At 46.6% G+C, this 24,408-nt stretch overlaps 1 long non-coding RNA gene across 1 annotated transcript in view; it reads right to left on the reverse strand.

Moving 5' to 3' along the window:
- Positions 1-14,960: 14,960 nt before the first annotated feature.
- The window catches only part of LOC134512830 (uncharacterized), a 9,699-nt gene continuing 251 nt past the window's right edge, over positions 14,961-24,408 (reverse strand). Inside the window, exons 2-3 of the long non-coding RNA XR_010070253.1 lie at positions 17,304-17,528; positions 14,961-16,306 (exon numbers count right to left, since the gene is read on the reverse strand). This is a non-coding gene — a long non-coding RNA (uncharacterized LOC134512830). The remainder of the gene's footprint in view (positions 16,307-17,303; positions 17,529-24,408) is intronic.

A 24,408-nucleotide genomic window follows, 5' to 3' on the forward strand; every position in this document is an offset into this window, starting at 1 on the left:
ACCTAACAGGAGCCACACCAAGAAGAATGTTTTATCTCAAATGAGATTTCCAACTAAGATAATTGAGGAAATATATATAACAACACTGTGACTCTTGGGTAACTTAATGTTTTCTACTTCTTTTTCCACTATTAGCAGTAATAAAACCATACCGTTTAGCAAAAGTTTACAAAAATGTCAGCCAATAAATAAGCGTATTCACATTTGCATTTTTTTTTCCCGGAGAAATCCTTCAAGTCTCTCTCTTGAACTCCACTCTTATTCATGTTCCCTGAGGACAGAAGATATTCCAAGGGGTGGAAGGGTTCAGGGTCACTCCTGATACAAATTGCAAACACGATGCTCTTGAACTCTGGGGCACTGCTCTCACCTCCTCTCTGTTGTCCATGCTACCCACCAAAAGCCCATCTGCAATTGTTCTGTCCTGGCCAGGTCCCTGAGCAGTAACTACTGGAGAAAGTTGCTTGAAGAAAATGTATAGAGTTTAGTGATAAATGTATAGAAACAAACCACAGTCTGCAAATTCCCTTTGGGCAACTTCCCAGAACTTTGTCCAGAGAGGCAGCTGGGTTAACAGCGGCAAGGACCCTCACAGGATCTCTTGACTCCCTCTTGGTCTTACAGGCTCTTTGCAATTGCCTGTTCTGCTCTTGTGTCCTCCCAATGGTTCTTCCTCAGCTCCTTTAATTTCATATCCCACTTCTGTGCCGTCTCTTCAAATGTCTCCTCAGTATCTCCACTGCTCTCCAAAGCTCCTGCTCCCATTCACACCATGCTGTCCTGCCGCTTTCCCACGCCCGTGCAATGCCAGTCCACGGGCAGCTCTCACCTCACAGTTCCCTGCTTGGTTTCCAACCACATCGCACGATGGAGAGGCTTTTCACAAATTACTTTTTTTTTATTATTTTGTATTTTTTTTCCTTTTGAAAGTCTCTAAAGGAAACAGACAAGCTTTAAGTAATGATCTCACGCGGAAGGAAGGACGAAGTGTTGCATAAGGGGCAAAAATGAGAAATGGCACCCTTTTTTTAATACGTCCAAATATTCCTGAAAAAATACTACGTGGTTCTGGAAATTACAACTGGTCTTATGACCCACCTTGCAACTTGTGGCTTGAAAAGCTGCAAGACTTTTCCTCCCCTTGATCAGATCTCTGTAAAAGCACTTCCAACAGGAAGAGTTGTCCATGTGACCTTGGCGGATTTTCTTTTCCTTTTCAGCCTTTGCAAAAATTCAAGAAGTTCAATTGCTTGGATATTAATACAAAATGTATCCACAAGAATGAGAACTTGCGCAACGTATATTCATTTCAAAAGTCAAGGAAATATGGATGGAAAACACTTCTGCATCTTCCACTAGAATTACTCAATATATTTGATTAAATATATAAACTTCACTTTGCTATTCAAGTTCACCAAGCATGTTTGGAATAACAATTATTTTATTAACATACTGACATGATCTAGTCAAACAAAATTAAATGTGTTTTGGGGTAATAAAATGTAAAGCCTTATTTAAGGAACTTTGCTTTTTTTAAAACAGTGGAGAGACAGAGATTTCTGCAGAAACAAAATTATATTCCCACAAAAACTGTAAACTAAAATCATTAACCTCAGCCTTGCCGTAAGCATCTTTTTCCTGACGGGCATGGACCAGCTGTCCTCAAAGAGAAATTTTAGTTTCATAAAGCTCTGGGGAAAAACACAAAATACATTGTTACGCTATTTATAAAATACAACAAGTTGTCTCTGATCTGTTCCTACGAATCAGTATAAGACCAGAAGGGGAAAAAAAATGCTCTTAGAATAAAAATTTTCAGAATCTTAGGGACATAGGGAAGCTTCTGAAGGGAAAAGTTTAGTTTTAAGCAAGGCATCACATTCTAACCGTGATATTGGGTTAACAACCTCTACAGGCTCAGGTGCATCAATTTATGCCAGGTTTTCTGAACTGTGAAACGTGAGTGATATTTGTTACCTTGCTCAGAGCGAGCTACAAAGTCTTAACACACTTTAGTTTGAACAATACTTGATTTTCCTTGTCCCCTTGCCTGCTCTGGCACACCAGGGTCAGCCTTTTTAGCATTTTACCCTGACGTCCTTGCTATCTGTTACCTCAACGTTTTTGATGGCACCATATTTGTACACGATGCCTCATAAGCAGTAAGGTTCAAAACTGCTGAACTTGTGCACCCATGCGTTAATCTACATGCAAGAATAATCCAGTTAATGAAAAGATGGCCGGGGGAAAGCATAGCCTGTCTGCAAGCTCAGGATGGGAGAGGTAGCATGGGCTGTGGCTGGCACTAGGAAGACCTAAAACTGCCACTGACTCATTGCATGATTCTGAGGAAGCCATTTCACCTTTCTCTTGTGCCTTTCTGCTCAGCCTTCGTCTCTCCAACCTGCCAGCCCTTCACAGCAAGATCTGTCTCTTACGATACGTGTCTCACAGTGGGAGCTCAGCTGGGGTTTCCAAATGAGACCTGATTGGGAATTTTTCAATGAAATGAATTTTCATTAGAAAGTGTAGCTCGGTTTCAGTGCAGCCCTGCAATGCAGTTGAGGGGATGCTCACCCAGTATGTGAGGATGCAAAGTAAAATAATGACTCCGAAGAATACGTTGTTATAAGAAGTAGATCATCTCTAGCTGGAGTTGTGGAGTGCACCTTGCCCCAGGATAACTACCAGGCTGTGGGTGAACTGGCACAGTCTGCAGTTAGAGAGAGAGCAGGTCAGGAATTTGAACCTGAGTATGCTAGGGTATTACATGCTGTACCTCTCTTTTGTTGTTGTGTTCAGTTTTTTTTGCTTGTATAAAAACAAACCTTCTAAAAGCATTCGGGTTGCTACAGGAGAGAACTGGAGCATCAGTGAAATCCTGAGAAATTTCATGGGTGGGTTTACTCGGTCTCCCTCGGTTCTGCTCTGAACCCTGCAGGCTGTTAACAGTGAGATCAGGCATATCTTATCTTGTAAAATACTTGCAGTCTAAAGGAGACAGACAACTTCCGAATAAATAATGACCAAATAATTGAGGAGAGTTAATGATGAAAAGAGAAGTTGTTTTCAAAAATCATTCCAAAGAGAAATAGAAAGGCCTTGTGGTGATTCGTAAAAGCAAGTTGTCCCCAGCATGAGGAAAGAGATGGCAGTAGGCATGTGTGGGCAAAGGGAATAATCAGATCAGTAAACCAACGGGAATAGTAACAAAGTTCAGTGGAGACAACAGCAAATTAAAGCATGGAATTAGGGGGAAAGTGGTATGGGGCTTTAGTAAGTTTTGGTCTGCCATCACGAGAGAAAGGCAATAAACATGAATTTCCAGAAGCGACACGATTGCAGCTTTTAGAACATTTCCTTAGTAGCTTCTGAGTATTAACTCTGGTGGAACACTCTGAAGAGAGAAACAATTTAGAAAGAGGGTTTTTTTTGTAAAAAAAGATTTGTTGTTATGAAGCAGATCTCTGCTATACACCAGCATAAGGTGCTAATTGTGTAGAACCCTGCGGCAATACCAAAATACAGTGGTGAAGGGAAGATGTATTTTCTCCCCTTGCTAGCTTCTCTTATTGACTGCCAGTCTAAAACAGCCTGCGTTTCTAACCCAGAGAGCAGCTGAGTCATATTCAATTCACATGGTCACTTCGCAGCTGAGTATGATTGCACCACCTGTGTGGCATCTCCAAAGAATATGCAAAATATCGTTTGCTGAAATGGCAACCCTGTGAACGTGTCTCCAGGGGACATTTTGTACAAAAGTTAAGACCATCAGAAGTATCATATCACTTAGGCTAAAGATTTGTACTGGATCATGCACTATTCTCTCTCTAGCCTCTGCCTGCCAAACGCCAATTCTGTGCGCACAACTGCAAACCTAGGGTGGGGGGGTTCAGGCTCCGGTGTAACTGAAATTCGGACACAGTCTGCTGCCTGGCGTCGGCATTGCCACTGTGCTCACCTTTCACGAAAATTAAGACCTCTTTCTCTGGGAGCCAATTTTGTTTAAGCTCACCCCATGAGTTTCCATTCTCTAATTGTTCACTTCAGACTCGGCCAGAACAAACCATTTTTCCAACCTGCAAAACAATATTCCAGGAGAATACATGGAGAAATTAGTCAAATCCTGCAAGAAATCTCAACAAAAATATTGTAATGACAGTACAGATTACTAACAAAACCACTAGATTAGGCTCCTCAATGAAGACAGTAACTTTTCCAGAGCAGGATGATGACCTGTATTACTCCTGGAAAAGAAAAAAAAAAAAAAAAAAAAAAAGCACGCCCTTCCTTTAAATTATATGGTTAGTAAAAACCCCAATGAACTATGGAGTCTTTTGTGGGCAAAAGGTTTGCCCATGAACCTTCTGCTACATAAATTGAGATTAAAAAGAGAAAAATTTGAGACAAACAAGCACTGACCTGTGAGTGAGAGTTAAGCAAACACGTAGATGAACTCAGAGATGCAGCTCTGTGATGGGGAAATACCCAGGGTAAGAAATGTTTACAGAGGAAAGTTCTGTGGATTTTCAGGCAGGGGAATAGCAGTGGTTACCTCCTGCTGAAATATCATAGCCGCAATGAAGTGTCAAAGACGACAACTGACATGTCAGAGACACATAAATCTATCCGTACAGGGCTGACAACTTGGTATGATTGCTCTCCAAAGATAACTTTATAACTTGCTGAAGTGTGATTTAAGGATGCCCTGGAGCAGCACTAACCTGTGTACCTTTCTTGTGGGTAACTTTTTATAAGCTATAGCTTTAGTTAATAGCTTATGCAATTTTTCATTTGACCTACGGGTGTCCCATGTGGGTGGGATTTTCAAAAACACTCAGGCCCGGAGCCACAAAGGGATTTACACAGAGATGATTGCACCTATGATGTATGTGGGGACCAGAGCGGAGACCTGGCCACGATTTAGCCTGTGATCTAGTGAGGACGCAGGAGAGGGACTGCAACACCCTTAAATGTTGACCAGGAAATCTACCCATGCTTATGTGTGAAATTGCTCTGGACTGTGGGGATGCCTTAGCTCTGTTCCCACTGAAATGGAATAAAATCAGGCACCAGGCAAGTGCTCTTGAAAAGGCCAGACTGAATCTTTCTTTTCCTACTGTAACTTTGACCCTTTCTAAAATATCTTTTAGAAAGAAGCATTTGAATTTTATTATCAGATAGACTGCTTCAGCAGGAAAAATGTGTGCTGTTTTTATTTCAGTGTTTTGTTTTTCAAGTGAACTATTGTATATACATACAAGAATAAAAAGGATGATAAAAAGGATAATAATACAATATCCAGGTTGGTCCCAGTGATGTTAGGTGTGCTGAATCTGAAGCAGTTGATAAGCTCTGCATGCAACTTGGGCTGTAGATCTTTGAGTGCGTCCTCCCTTTTGATGCTGGCAAAGAGCAGGGGTTGTATCTTCATATACGTCAAACACTAGGATAAATTATGTCCTCCGTGGGAAACAAGCCACAAGCAGCAGTGTATCTTATAAATAAGCCTTCAGGGAAGCTGCTTTATTTCCATTTTTTCCCTGTCTTTTCACAAAGACAAACTATCCCCTGTGGCATTTGGGCACTCAGAAGACGGTCGTATTTGAAAGGCTATAAACAGTCAAACCAAATAAATACACGTGAAAAGCTGAAGTCCTTGCAATGCCATGCAATAAAATAGATGCAAGACTGGCGACTGCTGCACGAAGCCTCGATGCTGATTTGCTTCCTCAGACCCAGAGAGCTTTCAACCTGTATCTCTGAAGAAAAGTAAAGTGCAAGTTGCTCTGACCTCGCACCTGGGGAGCTGATAGCTACCTTTCCAATGGCTGGTGCAACACCAGAACATCACAAGCTAAACTCTCGGAGACGTGTTTTGACCCCGACCAGCGGCTGAAGTTACACTCCTCTTAGTGGGGAGAAAGCGTCTTGAAAGCAGTAGAGGACCCCAAGGCTCTTTAGAGCTCCTCAAATGCTCAGGTGAAGCAGGTGGTAGCAGAACATCTAGTCATCTAGCTTTCACTGTGACAGGTAGTAAACCCAGTAAACTTAACTCAGGGTAAACGTCTGAGGGCTGCGGAGTGAACTGGAGAAAAGTCTTTGTTTGTCCTCCTGGGACAGCATTATGGGAAAGCCTATAAAATTGTAGGTCCAGCCACAGAGCCTCCGATGACTTCCAGGGGAGCGCCCACTGCAGATAAACAGCAGTACAAAGGCCTAAAGGCATGATAAGAATTCGTCTCAAAAACATTATAAGTTCATTTTCTCACACATACAGGACAGACGAAGTATGGCAATATTGCTGCTGTTTTAGCTAAAATGGTGTAAGGACAAGATAAGAACTGCAGGAAGAGGCAGTATTCTGTTTTAACTGGGGGAAAAAAGCTTGCAGACGCAGATCCTCTTTAATACACAGAAATCTTCCTCCCGCTTTTGGTATCAGCTGTTCTAGTAGAAGAGGTTTCTTTTCCTTGTAACCTTGCCTTGGAAACCAAGTGAGATCTGAACTCTGCTTCAGTGCAAAATATTTGGTGATCTATGCCTACATTGTAAATTAATGTTGAAAACTTTTATTGGTAAAGCTGATGATAAATAAGCCTTTAGGGAAGCTGCTTTATTTCCATTTGAACTCACAACACACTTTCCCCTAAGACTGACATGATTTTAAGGTTAGTCAGAAAATGTTTTTTTCCCAGTGGGTATATTTCCTAGGCATAGTGATTTAAAGTTGCATCCTCGCAGAAGAGCATCGTGGAGTATCTGAACACTTAAATCCTAAGAGTGAAATGTGGGCCCTGCGGAATTGGTATGGTTATGAGAGTGCACAGGCCTTGTAATAGCCGGTTTGTAATAAGGTGGAACTTGGTATAGAGAATGGCAGAAGAGGAAAGCAGATTCCACCCTAAACCACTTGCACCCTGGCTCTTAATAAGAAGTCAAGTAAGTATTTGATGCCACATGGCACTCCAAGATTTACAACCTCTTGTCCTCCCTGGTAAAGAAAATACCACTTACATGCAAGTAGCAGAAAAATCACATTAAAATAAATTCAGCTACTTCCTACTTCACAGGAAGAACTAAAGTGGTGTTGCTGTCCCTCAGCATCAAAAAAAAAAGAAAAATTATGCTTTGTCAGATAAAGTGCACCATTCACCATTTGCTGCAAAACACATGTTCTGGTTGGTTCTAACATTTCATTCCATTTGTGCTCTTTAGCTTTTAAATAAGGGGAAATCTGGAGCTTTAGGGTCACAGAAAAGGGAAGTAGGTTTCTTTTTAAATCTCTCTAGTTCCAAGTAACTAAGATATTTCTTCTAAGTATTCATTGCAAAGGCAGAGAAAACTAAGGAAAAGTCACTGCAAAGTACGATCTGCAGTCAGATTTGGGATGAATGTTCTCAAAAACTTGCCTTAGACATACATTTTGTGGGCTTGAGTATTATGTCTAAAAAGATGATTGGGGACTACCAAAAAAGGAACAGAAATCAGAAAGCAGGAGAGTCTCCTAGACCTCTGAGTACGGGGCAGATGCATTGTATTTCTGAGGCTGCCTTAAAGTCGAAGTCGGTCGTTTTTACCCTGCCTCGGTACCTGATCTATAAGAGGGTAGCAACACTATTCCCTCTCACCCATCCATTTTCAGTTACTGTTCATTTTAATAACAGGGGCCATCAGAGACTTTTTTTTTAATGTGTATTATTACTTTGGTCAGTATGGAGGGCTTCTCTTGGCATCCCCGGTTGTGGGAGTAGTATAAATATATTCAGTGCTACCGTGATAAGCAAAGTCTTTAACATAAATCTCGGCATACACACATATTCATATATAAACAGTAAGGCACACTCTGCACTAGCCTAAATAAAGGAAATCAGGTAACAGACAGAAAGCAAGTATAAAATGAGTCTTGATCAAATGGTTTCTACTTCATTTATTTTTGTCCTGCTCTGACTGGTGTAACTTATAATTAGTCTCTGCCTGCAGTGGTGTGGTTCCAAAGAATGGTGGATTAAGGAGAAACTCTAGAATTTCTCCGTAACTTGACAAGTTGTAACCTGAAAAGCTACACTTAGTCCATTAAAGATTTTTCACAGTGACATTTTAGTGCAGCTAGGGAAATATGCCACTTTGCCATTTATCATTTTCAGGGCATGGACAGTGAAAAGGAGGTTGCTATGAAGAACAAAATAAAATAGATTACACGTGTAGAAGTGAGGTGAAGAATACTGATAAATATACACCACTGAATGTCAGCAAATGTCACCTGAGAAGCCATTTGCAGCTACCAGAACAGCCTTGCAAACCAGCAAAAGTAGCAAAACCAGGCAAAACAAGTTGGGTGTACTCCCTTCCACATGAATAAGCAATAAGCCTCTCTGAAGTTACACCAGAAAGTTGTTAAACTTGATAGATGAATCTTTTCCAAATCGCTCTGTCGCATACTGTATATGGCTACAAAGGACTACGGATGGTTTAAAGTGAAAAAGAGAAAGCATTGCTGAGAATGCAACGATTTATGCATTTTTTGTTCAAACACTTGTGTTCTGCTTTGTATTAAAGGGACAGTTTGAACAAAGGAGTGATTCATCACACCGCTTTTTCTTCCATGGGGTTGCTCTTTTTTTTTTTTTTTGTCTGAACTTTTTTGTTGGAACTATTGCGTTATTACCATTTCTCTTTTAAATATATTTGCCAGTCTAGCAGCAGGGCTTAGAGTTAAATCAGTTTGGGTTTGGTAGGCAGAATCACAGAATGAAACATTGCAAATGAAAGCTTTTCTGCTGAAAAACTTCTAATGGTAACTATCTAGTATGTCATCTAAGTGTAAGTGAAAGACCTGCAAGATATCTCCTATCTTTCCAGGAGCATCGGATTTGGAGATCTATGGATCAGCTCCATTTTGGTTTATAGACACGTTGACCTGGAAAAAGCTCTCCTTGTGAAAGTCACAATACTTGAGAGACAACATCAAGATTCCTTCAGGCTTATTTTAATCTGGGCTGTCTGTTTGCAGCCTCTTGAAGCAGTACTCTTCATTGATAATAAACAGAAGTGAAGATCTTTGACTCAGAAAATATCTCCAAGGAAAAGCAAGAGTTCTTAAAATTTCAGAAACTCTGACTGCTTTTATATTTAATTTTCCATGAGATTCTTCCTCCCAAATTCTAATTTACCTTAGCAAAATCAGAGACAGCCTGCATCATTTTGATTTCATGAGACTGTTATCCCCAGACACCACGCTCATGCAAATTTCAGATCAGTTTTGTTTTCATTAGTGAAAAGCAGAAACATGGATCACATAAATGGGGTCATACAGGAACTCCTTTATTCAAAATATTTCATACGTGCTAAGATACACTGATTGTAGAATCATTTCCGTTACACTTCCTACCATATGTCCATGTAAAAGCTATAAACAACCAGTCCTACAATGGCATCCTAAAGCCTGAGAGTTTAAATCTTTGAAGAGAACAAATTTCTTGTACTTACAGATCCTGTAGATGGAGTAAGGGCGGACCTTCCTTTCTTGGGCAGGATGTTTATACAGTGAATTTTCTTTGTACGAGTCTTCGCTCTATTCTTGCAAAATCAAAATCAAAAGTGATCCTTATTAGTCAAACCGAGCCCTTTATTAAATTAAATGTAAAGCCCGTTTTAAAAATGAACAATGAAAATCAGAAAACAAAGATTAAACCAACGGGTTGTGCTCAGCACCGCATGAACTTTCCTCAACTGCTCCCCGCCCCCCTCCCCCTGATTCTTTCAAAACTGAAGTAGTCTTTGAGGCAAAACAGGCATTTGACAACATCCGTCATCCAGAAGCTCTGTAGCAGTTGTGCTGCTGCTTGGTCTTATTTCAGATTTCTCTGTCAATCTGAATAGACACAACAGAGTGTCAAGGAGTGATGCTCATGAGCTGAGAAGGCAAGGACCATGTCGGATGCAACAAAGGGGAAAAGATCTATCAGTTTGTTACCTCCTGACAAATATGAGTGTCCCCAAAAGCTTCTCCTTTTACATAACAGTGTGCAGCTCAGTGAGAAACAAGCAAGCTTATTTACTTTTTATACGTTAAATTTAATGTGTGTTATGTGCTTAACCTTTTTTTTAGAAACTGAGATGTATAACAGATGCACAACACTTGTCTTCAATCAAGACAAAAATTCAGTTTCTTAAAGGATATTTGAAAAGTAGAAATGCTTGGCTGAGAGGTTTTAAAGGAATTCTTGAACAAATAGGCAGCACATGAATAAATATGCTGATTCTGTGACAAGCACTGAAAAGAAACTTCTGGTTAGCAGCCTGCCTAACCGAATGAATGGTTTAGTCCTTCCTTCCTCCGGCCTAAGCGTGAAAGCTGCCTTCCACACCTCAGACTTGATCTAAGCTACTGACTACAGTAGGAAAGTGCCTACTGACGTTAGATCAGGCCCGGCAGCCTCCAGGCTTGACCCTGGAGGCCTGTTCCAGCCCAAAGCCAACCTACGCTTCCCCATAACCGAAAGTCCCTCAAAGGCAGCTGTTAAGGTATGTGCAAAATATCTGAAGCTCTTAATCAGACAGATCTCGTCCTTTGGAAAGAGTAGAAATTTTGCTTAAATAAAGCAGTACAAGGTTTGGTTTGGTACAGCCAGCAATAAAGAAGAATCATAGTTTCTGTTATCTGGGGGTTTTGGTACATGTGTCTGTCTAAGTAAAAGGAATGTATAATTCGGGGGGGGGGATCATTTTTTTGTCCTTTTTTTATTTTAATGGCTAAACATTGTAATGCTAGCTAAATAGAAATTCTTGTCTGTTAATAGGTTCCTTTAGTTTGTAATAAATAGGAATGCTAATGACTAAAATTTGGTATTTGGTATGCATTAGCTTTTGTAAGTCTTTTCTTTACAGGCTTCATTGACATTCAATATGGCAAGCTTCCTTTGAAACATATTTATAAAATAGCTACAGTATAATTAAACCAACAAAGCCATCTTTTAAGTAAGCTTAATAGCTCAGTTTTTCAGTCTGTAAATTTTTCATTTTAAGGAGGAAAAATAGTTATGCTTCAACTCTACTGTATATTTCATTTTGCATGTAATATTTTCTTTCCATTTGCAATCTGTGCATATCTAATTCTTGACAACTGTGATTATTAATAAGTGCGCATGAAAAATATGCATCGCAGAATCTTCCACAAGAATATTTTTGTTAATGAGAACTGAAATGTATCTTGGCAAAGACAATATATGTAATATATATATGTGTATACATACATATTTTAATAGTAATGGTGGTGTAGTTAATACACAAAAATGGATTAATAGATATGGCAGGTAATAATTGAAGTGGATGCTGTTTAATAAATGTAACTAAAAATATTTTAATGATATAAAAGCAATAGGTAAATAAAAGCAATTACATTTAATTTGCTTTCAGCTTGTGAGCGTTTTCTGTAAGCTTTAATAGAGGGGAGAGCTTGTGCAGAAGGCTAATGGTGGAGTCAGTGTTAGCATTATTCATTAGGGTTTCTAAGTAGTACTTATTCTGAGATATTTCTCTGGAAGACTAAAATGTTCTTGGTAAGGGTACTTGGATCTTGATAACCCTAATTCATAATAATATCCCCCTCATTCAGAAAATTAAAGTTTACAGAGTCCTCAGCAGTTTGAAAATCTTTATACTATTTAGAACCATGATCATGTTTACTTGGGACAAGCTAAAAAGTGATAGCTCACATTATAATAAGTAAAGTGGAACCTCATAACTGTTTCTTAAACACTGTCCTCTACAGGCATAATAATATTGAGACCCCATTTACGGTATGGTGAATAAAAACAGTTGACATCATTGTTATAATCTTTATTTAAAACTGTTGCCAAGGTTACAAATTACCATCACTGTGTGCAACAGGTCCCTCTGAAGCAGTATCATTACAGATTAACTGTAATGTGTAGGATTATAATAAAAGGCATAAGGGATTATGCACAAGCAAAAATGCTAGAAATAACACAAATACATCTACACTATACAGTGCATCGCGTTGCAAAACCTCTGCTTTCAAAGCTGAAAGACACAATGTGGCTTTTTGTTTAATTCGGGCATTTAGAGAGATGTTAACTGTGTCCTGAAGTGGCTTTACAAATGTCAGGGAGCAGAGGGGGTAGGGTTTATCTCGACCTATAAAACCGCGGCTGCTGGAAATGTTCTCACGTCGTCTCCCCTCTTAGCGGAGCACCTAGTTTACAGGAAAAAACGCCTCTATTGTGTGCAGGAGGACTGCAGTGGAAGGACACAGAGTTAGCGGCTGTTCCGCCCGAGCGGAGGCCGGGGCTGCCCTCGCCGCCGGCGGCCGGGGCGCGTCCGACGGGGCGGCGGGGACAGGGCACGGGGGCTGAGGCCGAGGCCCCCCCCGCCCCCAAAGCGGGGTCTCGCCTGGAGTGACAGGGTGGCAAGAGGGAAAGCGGAGCGGCAGGTGACCTTCCGCTCGCCAAGGCGGCTGGCCACCCCCGGCCAGCACCTCCGTCCCCCGCTAAGTCACTCTATCCCGCCCTCAACTTAATGACACAAATCCGGGCTCTTAAAGTCTTTGCGACTGATCGTACTCGCTCATTTATAAATAATGATCTCCATATAGATGCATAACAACAACATACCAGAAGTGTTTGGGGAGAGAAATCCGATTAAAGTCTATAGCTTTTTCCCCCCTCTCTCTCCCGGAGCAAAAGTCTTGCCACAGGTCAGCTGCCGCGGCTGGCCCAGGCTGCGGGGTTAAAGGGAAGAAAAGGCTCCAGGCGAGCCGCTTCCCGCGGGCGGCGGGTGGGGGCTGCCACCGAACGACTCGCCCAGCCGAGGAACGGCCCGCCGCCCCCTCCGCCCGCCTGGCTTAGGAGGCTCGGCCAGGCCGCCGGCGGGGGCGGCCGGTATTTTGGGAGGAGGGAGCCGCTGCCCTGGTTGGATCGTGAACTCTGAGGTGGGGGCCGATTTCCCCCCGGCGCCAGCATCCCCGGGCAGGGGCGTGGGGCCGCCCCGCTCCTCCTGGACCGGCCCGGCCCGGGGTGGCGGTGACGCAGAAACGCGTTTTCCTTTCCTCTTTCGGGCGATTTAGGGGAACTAGAAAAACAAACATCGGGCCGTTTCATGAAACCGGTGGAGAAAGCTCCGAAGGGAAAGAGAGCGGGGCACATCCTTTTAGAGGAAGGACAAGGGTTCTCTGAGGAGGGAAAACAAAAGATGACAGGGGTGGCTGTAACCCCACCATGAACCAGGGACCTCCTGGCCACGCTTGGAGAGCTAACCTCCCCGGACTTCCCATTACCTCTCCATGACACTTCACTAATGCTCACACAATGGCCAACTGAGCAGTTCAAGTAAAGATATTTTAACCTGAACTAAACATTGTCTCCAGACAATAGGATGCAAAGCAACATCTGGTACCACACATAAACAACAGCATATGCTCGACGTCTGGAAGTTTATGTCAACACTAAGCAGTTGAGGAGGCTGTCGCTGCTCGGCATGAAATCTTAATAAACGGCTGTTTGCTGTGCTTCCGAGGTGAGCATCTAAGATGCTTCCTCCCTGGGCATCCTCTTCAGGTTGAGGTTGCCCGGCAAGACACCTTCAAACCCCATCCGCGCCTCCTCCCTCCCGCCCTCGGAGCAAACCACCAGTGAGAAATGCCACGGGGAGAGCCCGTGGCCTGGCCTAGGGACAACGCCGAGTTCCCTTTTCCCCGCTGCGGCTCTTACGGGCACGGCTCGGCCGTCGGCGCCGCTGGAAGCGGCCGGCGCTGAATGGGCGACTTCAGGGAAGCGCATCTTTAAAGAGGAGGCTCTAGGCTAATGAAACAACGGGAGATGACTATTACAAACAGCTGTTCCTCATACATATTTCATTATACAATCAGATAATGCGTCTTACCACCTTCTCAATTATTCACAGATAAACATTTTCAAGACGTTTTGACATCTGTCTTAGGGCCTGCTATTAATTTAGTAATCACTGTGGTTAAAAATGTATGGGGACTGCACCTCACAAAAACTCCGATTTCGCTTACGAGGACAACTTCCGTAACAGCTCGCCCTAAGCGGCACATCAGGTCAGAGAGAGCCCCGGGATGGGGGCAGCCCTCGGACCGCCGCCCCGGGGGGGCTGCGCCGGGCGCCTCCCGGCACCTTCCGGAGCTGCCGGGGAGAAACGCCGGGGGCAGGAGACCGGTGGGGGGAAGGTGGCACCTTCCCTCCCTGGCGAGCCAGGAAACGACCCAGAAAAGTCGCGTTCATCCCTTCGGTCGGGTTCTTGGCACAAGCGCTCCCGCTCCCTTCCTCAGGCACCTCACCGTTGCCTCGGGCCACCCCGGAGGAGGACGGCTGCCTGCCCGGCTGCGCCTTGGCCGGGGCTGCCGGACGCCTGCTCCCCCCAGCTCCCACCCGTGACCCGCCAGCCCTCCGCCCAGCGTCCCCACGGCCGCCCGGGGTGGCGGGGCCCGCCTGGCGGGGGACAGCGGGGCGCCGCTGGCAGCTCCCGTGGCTTCGCTCCTCGCCGGAGCAAAGCCCCCGCGTCCCCGGCCGCTCGTCCCTCCGGAGCGTCAAGAAAGTTCTGACAGAAAGTTTGTCTCGCTGCAGCTTGGGCTGGTTGTAAAACCGCAAGACTTTAGGGAGCCGCAGCGTCTTAAAACTGCCTCTTTTGTGTCTCTTCCTTGGCAATAATCCCTTTTCTTGAACTAAGGAGCACACCACCCCCCCGAAACTACCAGATGTTACACATGAACATTAAAGACCGAGTTAAACCAGCAAAGGGGAGAATCAAATCTCGACAACTCTTTCAGATGCTTTATTGATTAAATCAAACTATTCAGCGCCTCTCTCCTCCCTCCCCTTCCCCAGGCTTTTAACCACAAAATTCACAGGCAAACAATAATCATCCCCCTTCACGACCCCCCCCCCCACCGCCCATGCCCAGGTAAGTGGATGGAAACGCGCGCGTGTTTTCCCGTCCTGCCACAAAAGATCTTGATTGCAACTAATTTCTAGAGCTGCGGTCTCGCCAGTGACACGGGGCTTCTGCTTTGCAGAAGGCGCAAGGACCCACGCGTGATCCCAGCAAAACGAGGGAGAAGCGATGCTTTCAGCCTGGCCTCGCTCCTCTCCCCGTCCCGCGGGGGCTTGACCGCCCCCACACCCACCCGACGGGGTCGCACACGGTGGGGGGGCGGGTCCTCCAGCTACCAAAGCGCTGGCCGGCCCCTCTCGGCGCATCCCGGCGGGTCCCAGGCTTGCGGGGGTGTTTGCTCTAAAGCCTCAAGGCGAATCCCGGCCGTGAATTTCATTTTAATCGCAGCGCCAAGAAAAGTACCGGCACCCAGGACGGCTGTGGAGTGTAAAAAGCCTTTCTGCCTCGCAGGTGGCGGAAGGCAGAGGAAGATTTGGGGTCTGAGGGAAGGGGGGATGCTCTGTGAAATGGAAGCAAGAATTCCTAGCGCTCCCTCAAAGTATTACCCACAGCTGAAGACCTTGCCTTCCCTCGAGTGCTCTGTAAACAAGAGGGTTAGTGGTGAGCTACGAGTATCTGGTTCGGATCTACCTGGAATACAGGATTTTTTAAGTCGGAAACGGGAAAATCGGGCTTCGAATATGCCGAGGGGACCCCTGGAATAAACCCTTCCACCTCAGCGGCATTCACCGTGTTTTAAACTGAAGTGTCACAGAATAAATCCGGCGCTGTTCTGTAAGCTTTCCCCCAGCCGCTCTTGAATGGGTCCTCCGCTCTCTCAGAGCCGGTCGGTGCCTACCTGGCTCTTGACTTCGGCTTTCTGAAGTCCTTGTACAGTTTCAACACTGTACGCACAACCGTGTCCCCTCCCCAGCCTCAAGACGTCCTTCGCCCTATTGATTTGCGCTATAGCCAAACAGGGCGAAAAGACGAGAATTGTATTCGACAGATGCTGCTCACTCGTGAATAACAGGTTCAGCGCATACGGGATCTCTCGCCATTATCCTGTAAGTTAATATTGAGTAGCAATAGCTGTCTAAATATCAAAATCTATTTATAGGGGATGCAGAGCCATGACCTCTCCATCTGACCTTCAGGATCCGCAAGCTGGAAAACAGGGCGAAGGGAAGAAAAAAAAATAAAAAAGGAGGAAAAGCGCAGGATTACAATGGAGATTTGTGCGTGGCGGACCAGGGCTGGGCTGGCTTTGTTCCGAAATCCTGAGGGGGGCTTGAACCTTTAGGACGGCACCGGCCCCGGGGAGGAACGGCTCTGTCCGACTTCTCTGTGTCCCCGCCGCGATCGCGGTGTTGCTTCTTCCACCTCTGCCCATCTGCAAAAGTTGGGTTTGTTTTGTGTTTTTTTCACACTATAAATATAAAACACGATGAGAAAAGGCAAACCAGCACCGTCGACTAAGCATCAGGTCTCAGTGCGAGCTGGAGGAGCTCAGCAAAGTGCAGACCCACTTCTTGGGAAATTATTTTGCATGGGGGGGAGATGGGAGGGAATATTTTCTTATTTTGCTGCTCGCAGCCTCCTCAGCACAAACGAGGGGAGGGAAAGGGGGCTCGGGGTGTCTTCCCACCCCCGCCCGGACAAACAGCAGGGTCAGGGGGAGCTGGGCGGTCTCAGGCGCTGCCCGGGGGTGACCGGGGCCCCCGGCAAGGCGAGTGTGGGGGCCCTGTGCCGGGACTCCGTGACATCCCGCGTCCCCGGGGATCGCCCCCCGCCCACTCCCTTCCCCACCGGGCGGGGAGGGGGAGGATGCTCTGTAGGGTCCCAGAGCAGGGATCAATATTACAAAGCGCATCCCCTCGGGGGGAGTGGAAACTGGGAGGGGAGGCGGTGGGGGGGAGAATCCCAAAGTACTTTTTGGTTTTTTTACGGAGCCGTCGAGAGCTCGTCCAGTCTGAACTAACAACTGCGTAAAACTAGACCGACCGCGAAACCGCCCTCCCCCCGCCCCAGCCCCAGCTCCCGGCATTAATATGGCGCCTGCCAGCGAGGGAAGCACTTTTCTCGATGTTTAGCAGTTGAAATGTGCTCCCTGAAGGTCACACCAGGCGACGCGCCCGTTGGCTGCCGCACAGGGCGAAGGCGAGGGCCGTGCCGGCGGCAGCCTCCGGAGCCCCCGGCAGCGCCGCGCCCGCCCCGGCCGCCATCCCGCCGGGGGCAACGGAGCGGCCGGGAGCACGGGGCGGTCGCCCGCAGCCAGATGTGCCCCTGCTCGGCTTTCCCACACCCTTTCTCTTTTTGTGTATATAAGGGAATCGTACCCAGCTTCTCCTTTTCTCTTATTTAAATATTTTATAGATATATATATATACCGGGACTCCGAGGGAATAATTCCTTCTGTTTGGAAATTAAAAGTCTCGAATCTCCTACGGGACCCTGTTAAGACACGGGAGCGCTGTTCGCAGCTACTTTAAAGCGTCAGTCTCAGTTGGTTTGGAGGTCGGGGCTACCGTTCTTCAGAAAGAGAAGTGCAGTTCAGGAGGCAAACTCTGTCCCCGGGGTTGTGTGCAGTCTCCCTTTCCGCAGGCTAAGTGCACCTACCAAGAGAAGAGAGAGAGGCAGGGCTGCTAACCGCGCTGCTTAAATGTACTCTGCTTTCTCCTACCGGGGGCGAAGCAAGGAGCAAGCTAATCTAGCCGCCCGAATGAAATGAGAAAGGTGATTTAAAAAAAAAAATCAAACAAAAACCAAAAAACCCAAAAAAACCCCCAAACTATTCTTGGCATTTGCGTCCCACTTGAGGAAAAGTGTCTGGAAAAACAACTCCCAAACTCGACTCAACACACATGGCAATAATCTCCTTTTAAATCTTGGGTTTTGCTACTACATTAGGCTCCGTGATATTGCATTCCAAAGAAAATAGACTGGGTATTAGAAGAGGAATCTCCTCTTCCTAATGAATATTTACCCTGAGGTCATTACATCCGTAATGGTCCTCGCTTAACTTACCTTGCTCCCCTCTTTCTCTGCTAGAGACTGGGATTTCAATCACAATGCCCTCGATTTTAAAGTGCCGTGTACCATTTAATGGCGGGGTGCAGGCAAGGTTAGAATATTATTGACTTCATGCAATATATAAGATGGATACATTTAAGACTTTTAACTTTTTGTTGCAATGACACGCTGTATTTTTATGAGATACCTATTATGTAGACAGAACCATTGTGCTGTAGCTGCCTCACAGTTGCTGGATCGTTTCTATCAGATGAAAGATTTTGAATAGTTTTCTTTCAACAATGCATCCTTTTGGTCTTGATACAAAGAATGTAGGCATGGTATACACTTAAACAGCTCTGTCACAGAGCAAGATTAAATAGAGTATATATCGAATCCTGTCTGCAGTATAATACGCACAGGGAACAGAATGGAGCTCCCTCCGCCGCCGAAGAAGCCCATTAAGGTCTGATGTCCTGGGAGCATCTTCCAGATTTCCCTTATCTGTGATATTCGCTAAGCTGTTAAAAATCTTTACAGCCGGGCTTGAAAAATCGGCTGCTTCTCACGGAAAGACCGAGTTTGATAACGGCGTCTTTTAACAAAATCTACTGCTGGCGCTGCTGTAAAGGGGCAAATTAACGCTCTATCTAGTTATCCCTCTCGGCGGCCGCCCGGACGCTGCCGTGCCGGGGCAGCCCGGCGGAGCTCCCGCGCCTGTCCCGACCCGGGCGGCTTGTCCCGCCGCCCCGCTTTGACACAGACCTCGGTGTCCTCCCCACTTCCCCTTCTCCTTCTCCTTCTCCCCCTTTTCTTCCCCGCTTCTCCCCCCCACCGGCAGCCCCGGGCCGGTGGGTGGGTGGGTGGGTGCCGGCAGCGGGGGCAGGGGGTGCGACGGCGGCGGGCGGGTCGGTGCCCGCAGCTCCCCCTCCGGTGCTCACTCAAGCGACTTGACCAAAGTGCACGTGCTGAGCCCAGCTTTCCTCTCCCCCTTTCCCCAGCTTTGTGCTCTCCTCTGATTGAGTCCCCATATTAAGCTCGAGATCCTTTCTAAGCAACTGCTAAGAAGTCAAGAGCATCCTTGCTTGCTTTCTCTCCGTGGCCTTTCATGCCCTCAATTTGTTATTCTACTGACACTTTTCTTAAAGTTAGCGCCTAGCATTGAAACATTAGCGACAAAAGCCCTGGAAAATCTCTCCCTCCTCACCGCTAAATCCTCTAATGGGTCAGTGCGTGTCGAATTTTTATTTGATTTCCAATCATCTCTAGCACTTCAGTATTAAACCTACCTCAGCCCAGCGCCTCACCTCCGGGATATTTTTCAGCTTCGCTTTGGAAAGTGGAGGCGCTCAGATTTCCTTCCACGTGCACCCACTAATTTATAAATGAGTGTATACAGCTGTCGTCGTGTATATCTATGTCTCTATATCTGCAGTAACGCTTTCATTTTGTGTCAAAATAACATATCCTGTCACTCCACGCCAAAAGTATATTTATCGAATGAAATAGCACCGCAAGCTGCATCTTCTTTATCAAACCTTCATTTCTGTTTTACCCAATTGTTAAATAGCTTTTCATTTCTTTTCCTATTTTAAAATATGTATTAGAGTAATTGTTACTTGGAGGTCTTTTGTGTATCTATAGCTCCTTTGATTCATATCTTTTCCTTTCTTTTAATCTTGTTATGCGAAATTATATACACATTTCTCAGGAAATCCAAGGAGCATAACTTTATTAAATAGAAACCTCCTAATCCTGGAGTTTTGCAGCAAATACCTCTTTTTTTTTTTTTTTTGAAGTACACGTTCCTAACCCATGTTTTTTTGAATGAAGATCCCTAAGTCCTCTTCACTTTATTACGCGGATTTTGTGAAATGATTCTTCCACTCTCTGATTTAAATAAGTTTTAGTGTGAATCAAGAATGAACATTATCCTCTAACCTGAGGTCAAGTGAAGGGTGATTTACATGACAAAGAAAAATGCCCATTTTGTCCAATATGAAACAACTTCACCTTCGGCATCATTAAGAAGAATTTAGCACTTTCAGGGCTTTGGGGGTTGGGGTTTTTTGGTAAATAGTTGGCTATGTATAGCGCTATTTCCCTTTTATAAATCACAATACAAAGGCCAACTTCTTGTGCTCTTGAATTTCGGCATTATTTTTGTAGCCTTAAGCAGAGCGAATTTGCACCTGCTGGTATTTAAACTTTTACATATTAGCTGGGGAGGACTTATCAGCCCAGCGCACTGCCTCGAAAGAAATTAACAATCTTCATTAAAGTAAAGGGGGGGGGGGGCGGGGGGGAGGATATGATGTGACCATTTAAGGCGCTGTCCCGGATCTCCCCGATCTATGCAAGTTCCGAGTGGATTATATGGGGTCCTTATAGCAGCAGAATTACCGTTTTACACACACACACACTCATTCGCTTCTCTCCAAATTTCGGCTTCTCTCCGGGCACTTTAACCCTCTCGATACCTCCTTCCCCCCCCGGCTGGAGCGGTGCCCCGCAGAGGGAGGGTGTCGGGAGGCACCCTCAGCCCCGGCAGCCTCTCGCTCCCCGCCGGGCCGCTCCCGCCGCACCTCCCTTCAGGAGCACTTCACCCCCCCACCAAAAAAAGCCAAAACAGGTTGTGCCCTTGGTGGTTTATTTTCTCTCTTTTATGGCCGTTTTCGGCTGAGCTCGTCCCCTCCCTCCCCTCCGCTCCGTTTCTCTCTCTCACGCACACACACACACACACTACAAGAGCCCGTGAGGAAGTGATCTTAATCCAAATATCAAACTTACCGTCCGGAGGATCCCGCCTTGGGAAAGTTCTGCTCTGCTGGGTCTCAGAGTTAAAGAAACAACCGTCATCCCTCATTCAGAGTTCAGGGCTCGGGAGAGGGGCTGCCGGCGGAGGGCCACGGGCGGGGAGCTGGGCTCCCCGGCTCTGCCCGCCCGGCTTTGCCGGCTCTGCGCCCCGGGGCGGGGGGAGGCGGGGGACCGAGACCCCCATCCCCGCAGGCGGCTCCGGCGCTCTCGGGACGGGGGTGCACCGGGCCCCGACCCCGTGATTTCTCCCGCGGACACGGGGGGTGCAAACTCGACGTGCCCCCGCGGGGGGATCCGCGGGTTTCCCCGCGGTGGGAGGGGGGCCCAGGGCAGCGCCCCGGCTCTGACCGCTTCTTTTTTTTTTTTTTTTTGGGGGGGGGGCGGGATTCGGTCGGTGTGTGTTGTGTGCTTGTTCACAGCTACGCCGGGGAAATGGGAACATTTCATGTTTACAACCGGCTCCGACTTGGTGAGATGGTGAGATGTAGTTCAAGCAGCGCTCCTGTGTGTTGCGGGCTCTTAACTGGAGCTTTGCTCAGTCATTGAGAGCGATAGAAAGTATATGGAAATCAATATATAGACAGTGTGGAGGGCAGATAATGGATTCGAGTCAGTGAGTGTTATAATCTGCATTATGGGCTTCCTATTGTTTAGACTGAGCACGAATTTCCAAAGGGTGAAGTGTTGGTTTTTTGATTATTTTTTTTCCTCTCTGTCTCTCTCTCCCTTCTTCTTCTTTTTGGAGGGCTTTGTGTGTATAGGGGGAGGGGGGGGGTTAAATCCTCCTGCCACAATTATCAGAGTACCCCCCCTCTTCCCGCCCGCCCCATCTGATTTTAAAGGTAGTGCTTTCACGGCGAAGCTAATGACTTTCATTTAATTGAACATGCCCTGATGTAGCGGATTGTTCTCGCAGCCCTGCGCCTTTGTTGCTTTTGGGGGGAAATAAAGCTAATCAAACCTTTTGTCACGGCCAAATTCTCCCTCAGGGTCTCCCAAACATTTGTTTGAATAATTCACCTCAAGAATTGAAAATACTAATTGATTTTAAAATGCTAGCCCGGAGGGACGGGGAGGTGGGGGTTGGGGGGGAGGGGGGGTAACTGGAGCAGGGGGGGGGAGCCTGGAAATTAGAGGCGAAGAGCAAACGTCTACCTGCCAGCGGCGAAGCCTCCGCAATCGCTGCCCTCGCCGGGAGCCGGGGCCGGGCTGCGCACCCCCCCACCCCCACCCCCCGCGGACTGCGGTGCCCCCGCCGCTGCCGGCCGCACGCTCCGTCCCATCCCTCGGCCTCTTCTCCCCCTCCCCGCCGCCAAACTGCGCCTGGTCACCTCGGTCTCGGATGCTCCGCTAAAGTGCCGGCGGTGGCAGGGGTGGGCTCCGCCGGGCGGGGAGGGGATCCCGGTCCGGGCGCCTCGGCCCCATTCAGGGAAGAATTTTGATGCGATTCATTAGAAGTAACGAGTTGACATAAGGTAAATCTACATCGAGGGGGCCTTTCTTTGAGTGCATGGGGAAGCTTCATTAACCATCGCTAACAAGGCGTGCAAATGCTCTGATTGGGCAGCTTTCTTGTAACGCCAGGGCCTTAGCAGGATGCCCACCTAATGAGGGTCACTACAAGAGACTGATAAAATATTCAAATTTTCCGTCGCACCAGGAACTTTGTACTAAAGGAGAAAGTTGAGGCAACTGTGTGCTTGTTTACCTTGGGAAGGCACACTCGGGGGAGAAGGCATCTAGCTCTGACATCTCCCTCTCCCACAGAAGCCCCGAGCTGGATGGTCGCTGTTTTTTGGACGTTTGTTTGCTAAATTCGTCGCCAGATTTCCCCCCGCCTTCTCTCGTTTTCCCCCGGTCTAATTACGTTTCTCCCGGGTTTAATGCGCTGATAAATAAATAACTTGTCTGAGAGGTTTCGTGCTTTTTTTTTCTTTTCTTTCTTTCTATTTTTTTTTTCCTTGAAGAAGAATTATTAAAATCAGCCTGATGGCTTTAATGATATGTCAATCATTTCAAAGTTGCTGCTTGTTGCTAATATGTCAGCCTCTGTACACATCACCGCTACTTTCCTCGCTGCCGCGTTTAAAGGCTCTCCCCTCCTCCCCCCCCTCCGCGTCCCCCCCCCCCCCGTAATTTGTTTCTTCAAGTTTTCATTGCTAGGTTACGATTTCTAATTAGAGCTAAGTATTTCACTTAATATTTAATTTAGACGCCCAGCACATATATCATACCTAGATCAGTCAATCAAGTGTCCCTTGTTGATAATGCTACATCATTAAGAGTTGTGTTTAATTCAGGAGCAAGAGACTGCACGGCTGCTGCTGCTGCTGCTGCAGAGCAGGTAACTCGGCTGGCGGGAGCTGCCAGCAGATCCATAGGGATGCAGGGAAGCAGTCCAGCCGGGCGGCGGCTGCGGCTCCATCGCCTCCTCGGGAAACTTTGCTGCTTCCCAAGCCGGCACCTCGCCGCGGAGGCGACCTGCTCTCCTTTTCTCCCTCCTTTCAATTAAAAAAAAAAAAGAAAAGAAAAAAAAGGTATCTCACTTTTTCCTACTCCAGCCTCTGTGTTTACGCAAAATGAAGTGGGGGTGGTGTCCCCAGTAGTTTAACTTGGAAGCTGGAGCACCGTTTTGGACCAGTAATAAAATACTCTCCTCGGCTTCTTAAACCAATCCAAACTGTTAAAAAAAAAAATCACTTGCCCACTTGTTTCTAAGCACGACCGGTACAGCACATATCGCACCGACAGGGCTGCGTTACGGGAGCTGGATGGGCCACATCTCATACACCCATCAAACGCGCATTCATTTATCTCGGGAAATCGTGACTAAAAAGAGAGGGAGAGAAAGAAAGAGAGAGAAAGAGGGAAGGAAGGAGGAGGATAGTTGTGTTTGTAAAGACAGCATTGGTGCAAAATCGTCAGCGCTTGCTACTGAGGACTGACAAAAATTCAATTAAATCGTAATAATAATAATAATCATCATCGTCATCATCATCATCATCATCATCCTAACAAGACCAACGCGAAGGATTCTCCTTTACCTGCCCCGGGTTCTCCCTCTCTCCCCCCTCGCCTTCCCCCTCGCCGCGGCGGCGGTGTTTCATTTTCCGCTCGCCGGTACCTCGACTGCTGTGCCCCAGCCCTGTCTGAACCCCTGCCTCCCCCGATAAAAAAATAATCAGCCCTTGCAAGCGTCGACTGAGTCACTCCCGAGTCAGGATTAAGGGGCACTAACTAGGCAGTAGAAAATCGCAGCCTCCTGGGAGCGACCATCAAAACAAGCAGTGAAATAAAAGAGCTTCCCTCTCTGCTTCCCTTCCTCTCCCCGGAAAAGCGTTCCAGGTTGGCAGCCCGGCACACACACGCGCACACACACATACACACACACGCACACAACTTCGCAGGGCTCCCTCCAGAAGAGAGCACAGGCTTGTCCTGCTGCATTTAGGGGGAGTTTTTAGTTTGGTTTCTTTTTTTTTTTTTTTTTTTTGATGGCGGGTGTGTTGCTCCCCTGCCCTGCAGTGCCACATGTCATTCTAGCGGCTAAAACAATGAATCATGTGGGATGAAGTAAGATTGACGGGAAACGGACGGCAGGTTCCCCAGCCCGGAGAAGATGGCTATCGGCAGCGAGGGCGGGGGGGGGACCGCCTGCCACCGCCG

Source organism: Chroicocephalus ridibundus, chromosome 3 (genome assembly GCF_963924245.1).
Source record: "Chroicocephalus ridibundus chromosome 3, bChrRid1.1, whole genome shotgun sequence".
NCBI classification, from domain to species: Eukaryota; Metazoa; Chordata; class Aves; order Charadriiformes; family Laridae; genus Chroicocephalus; species Chroicocephalus ridibundus.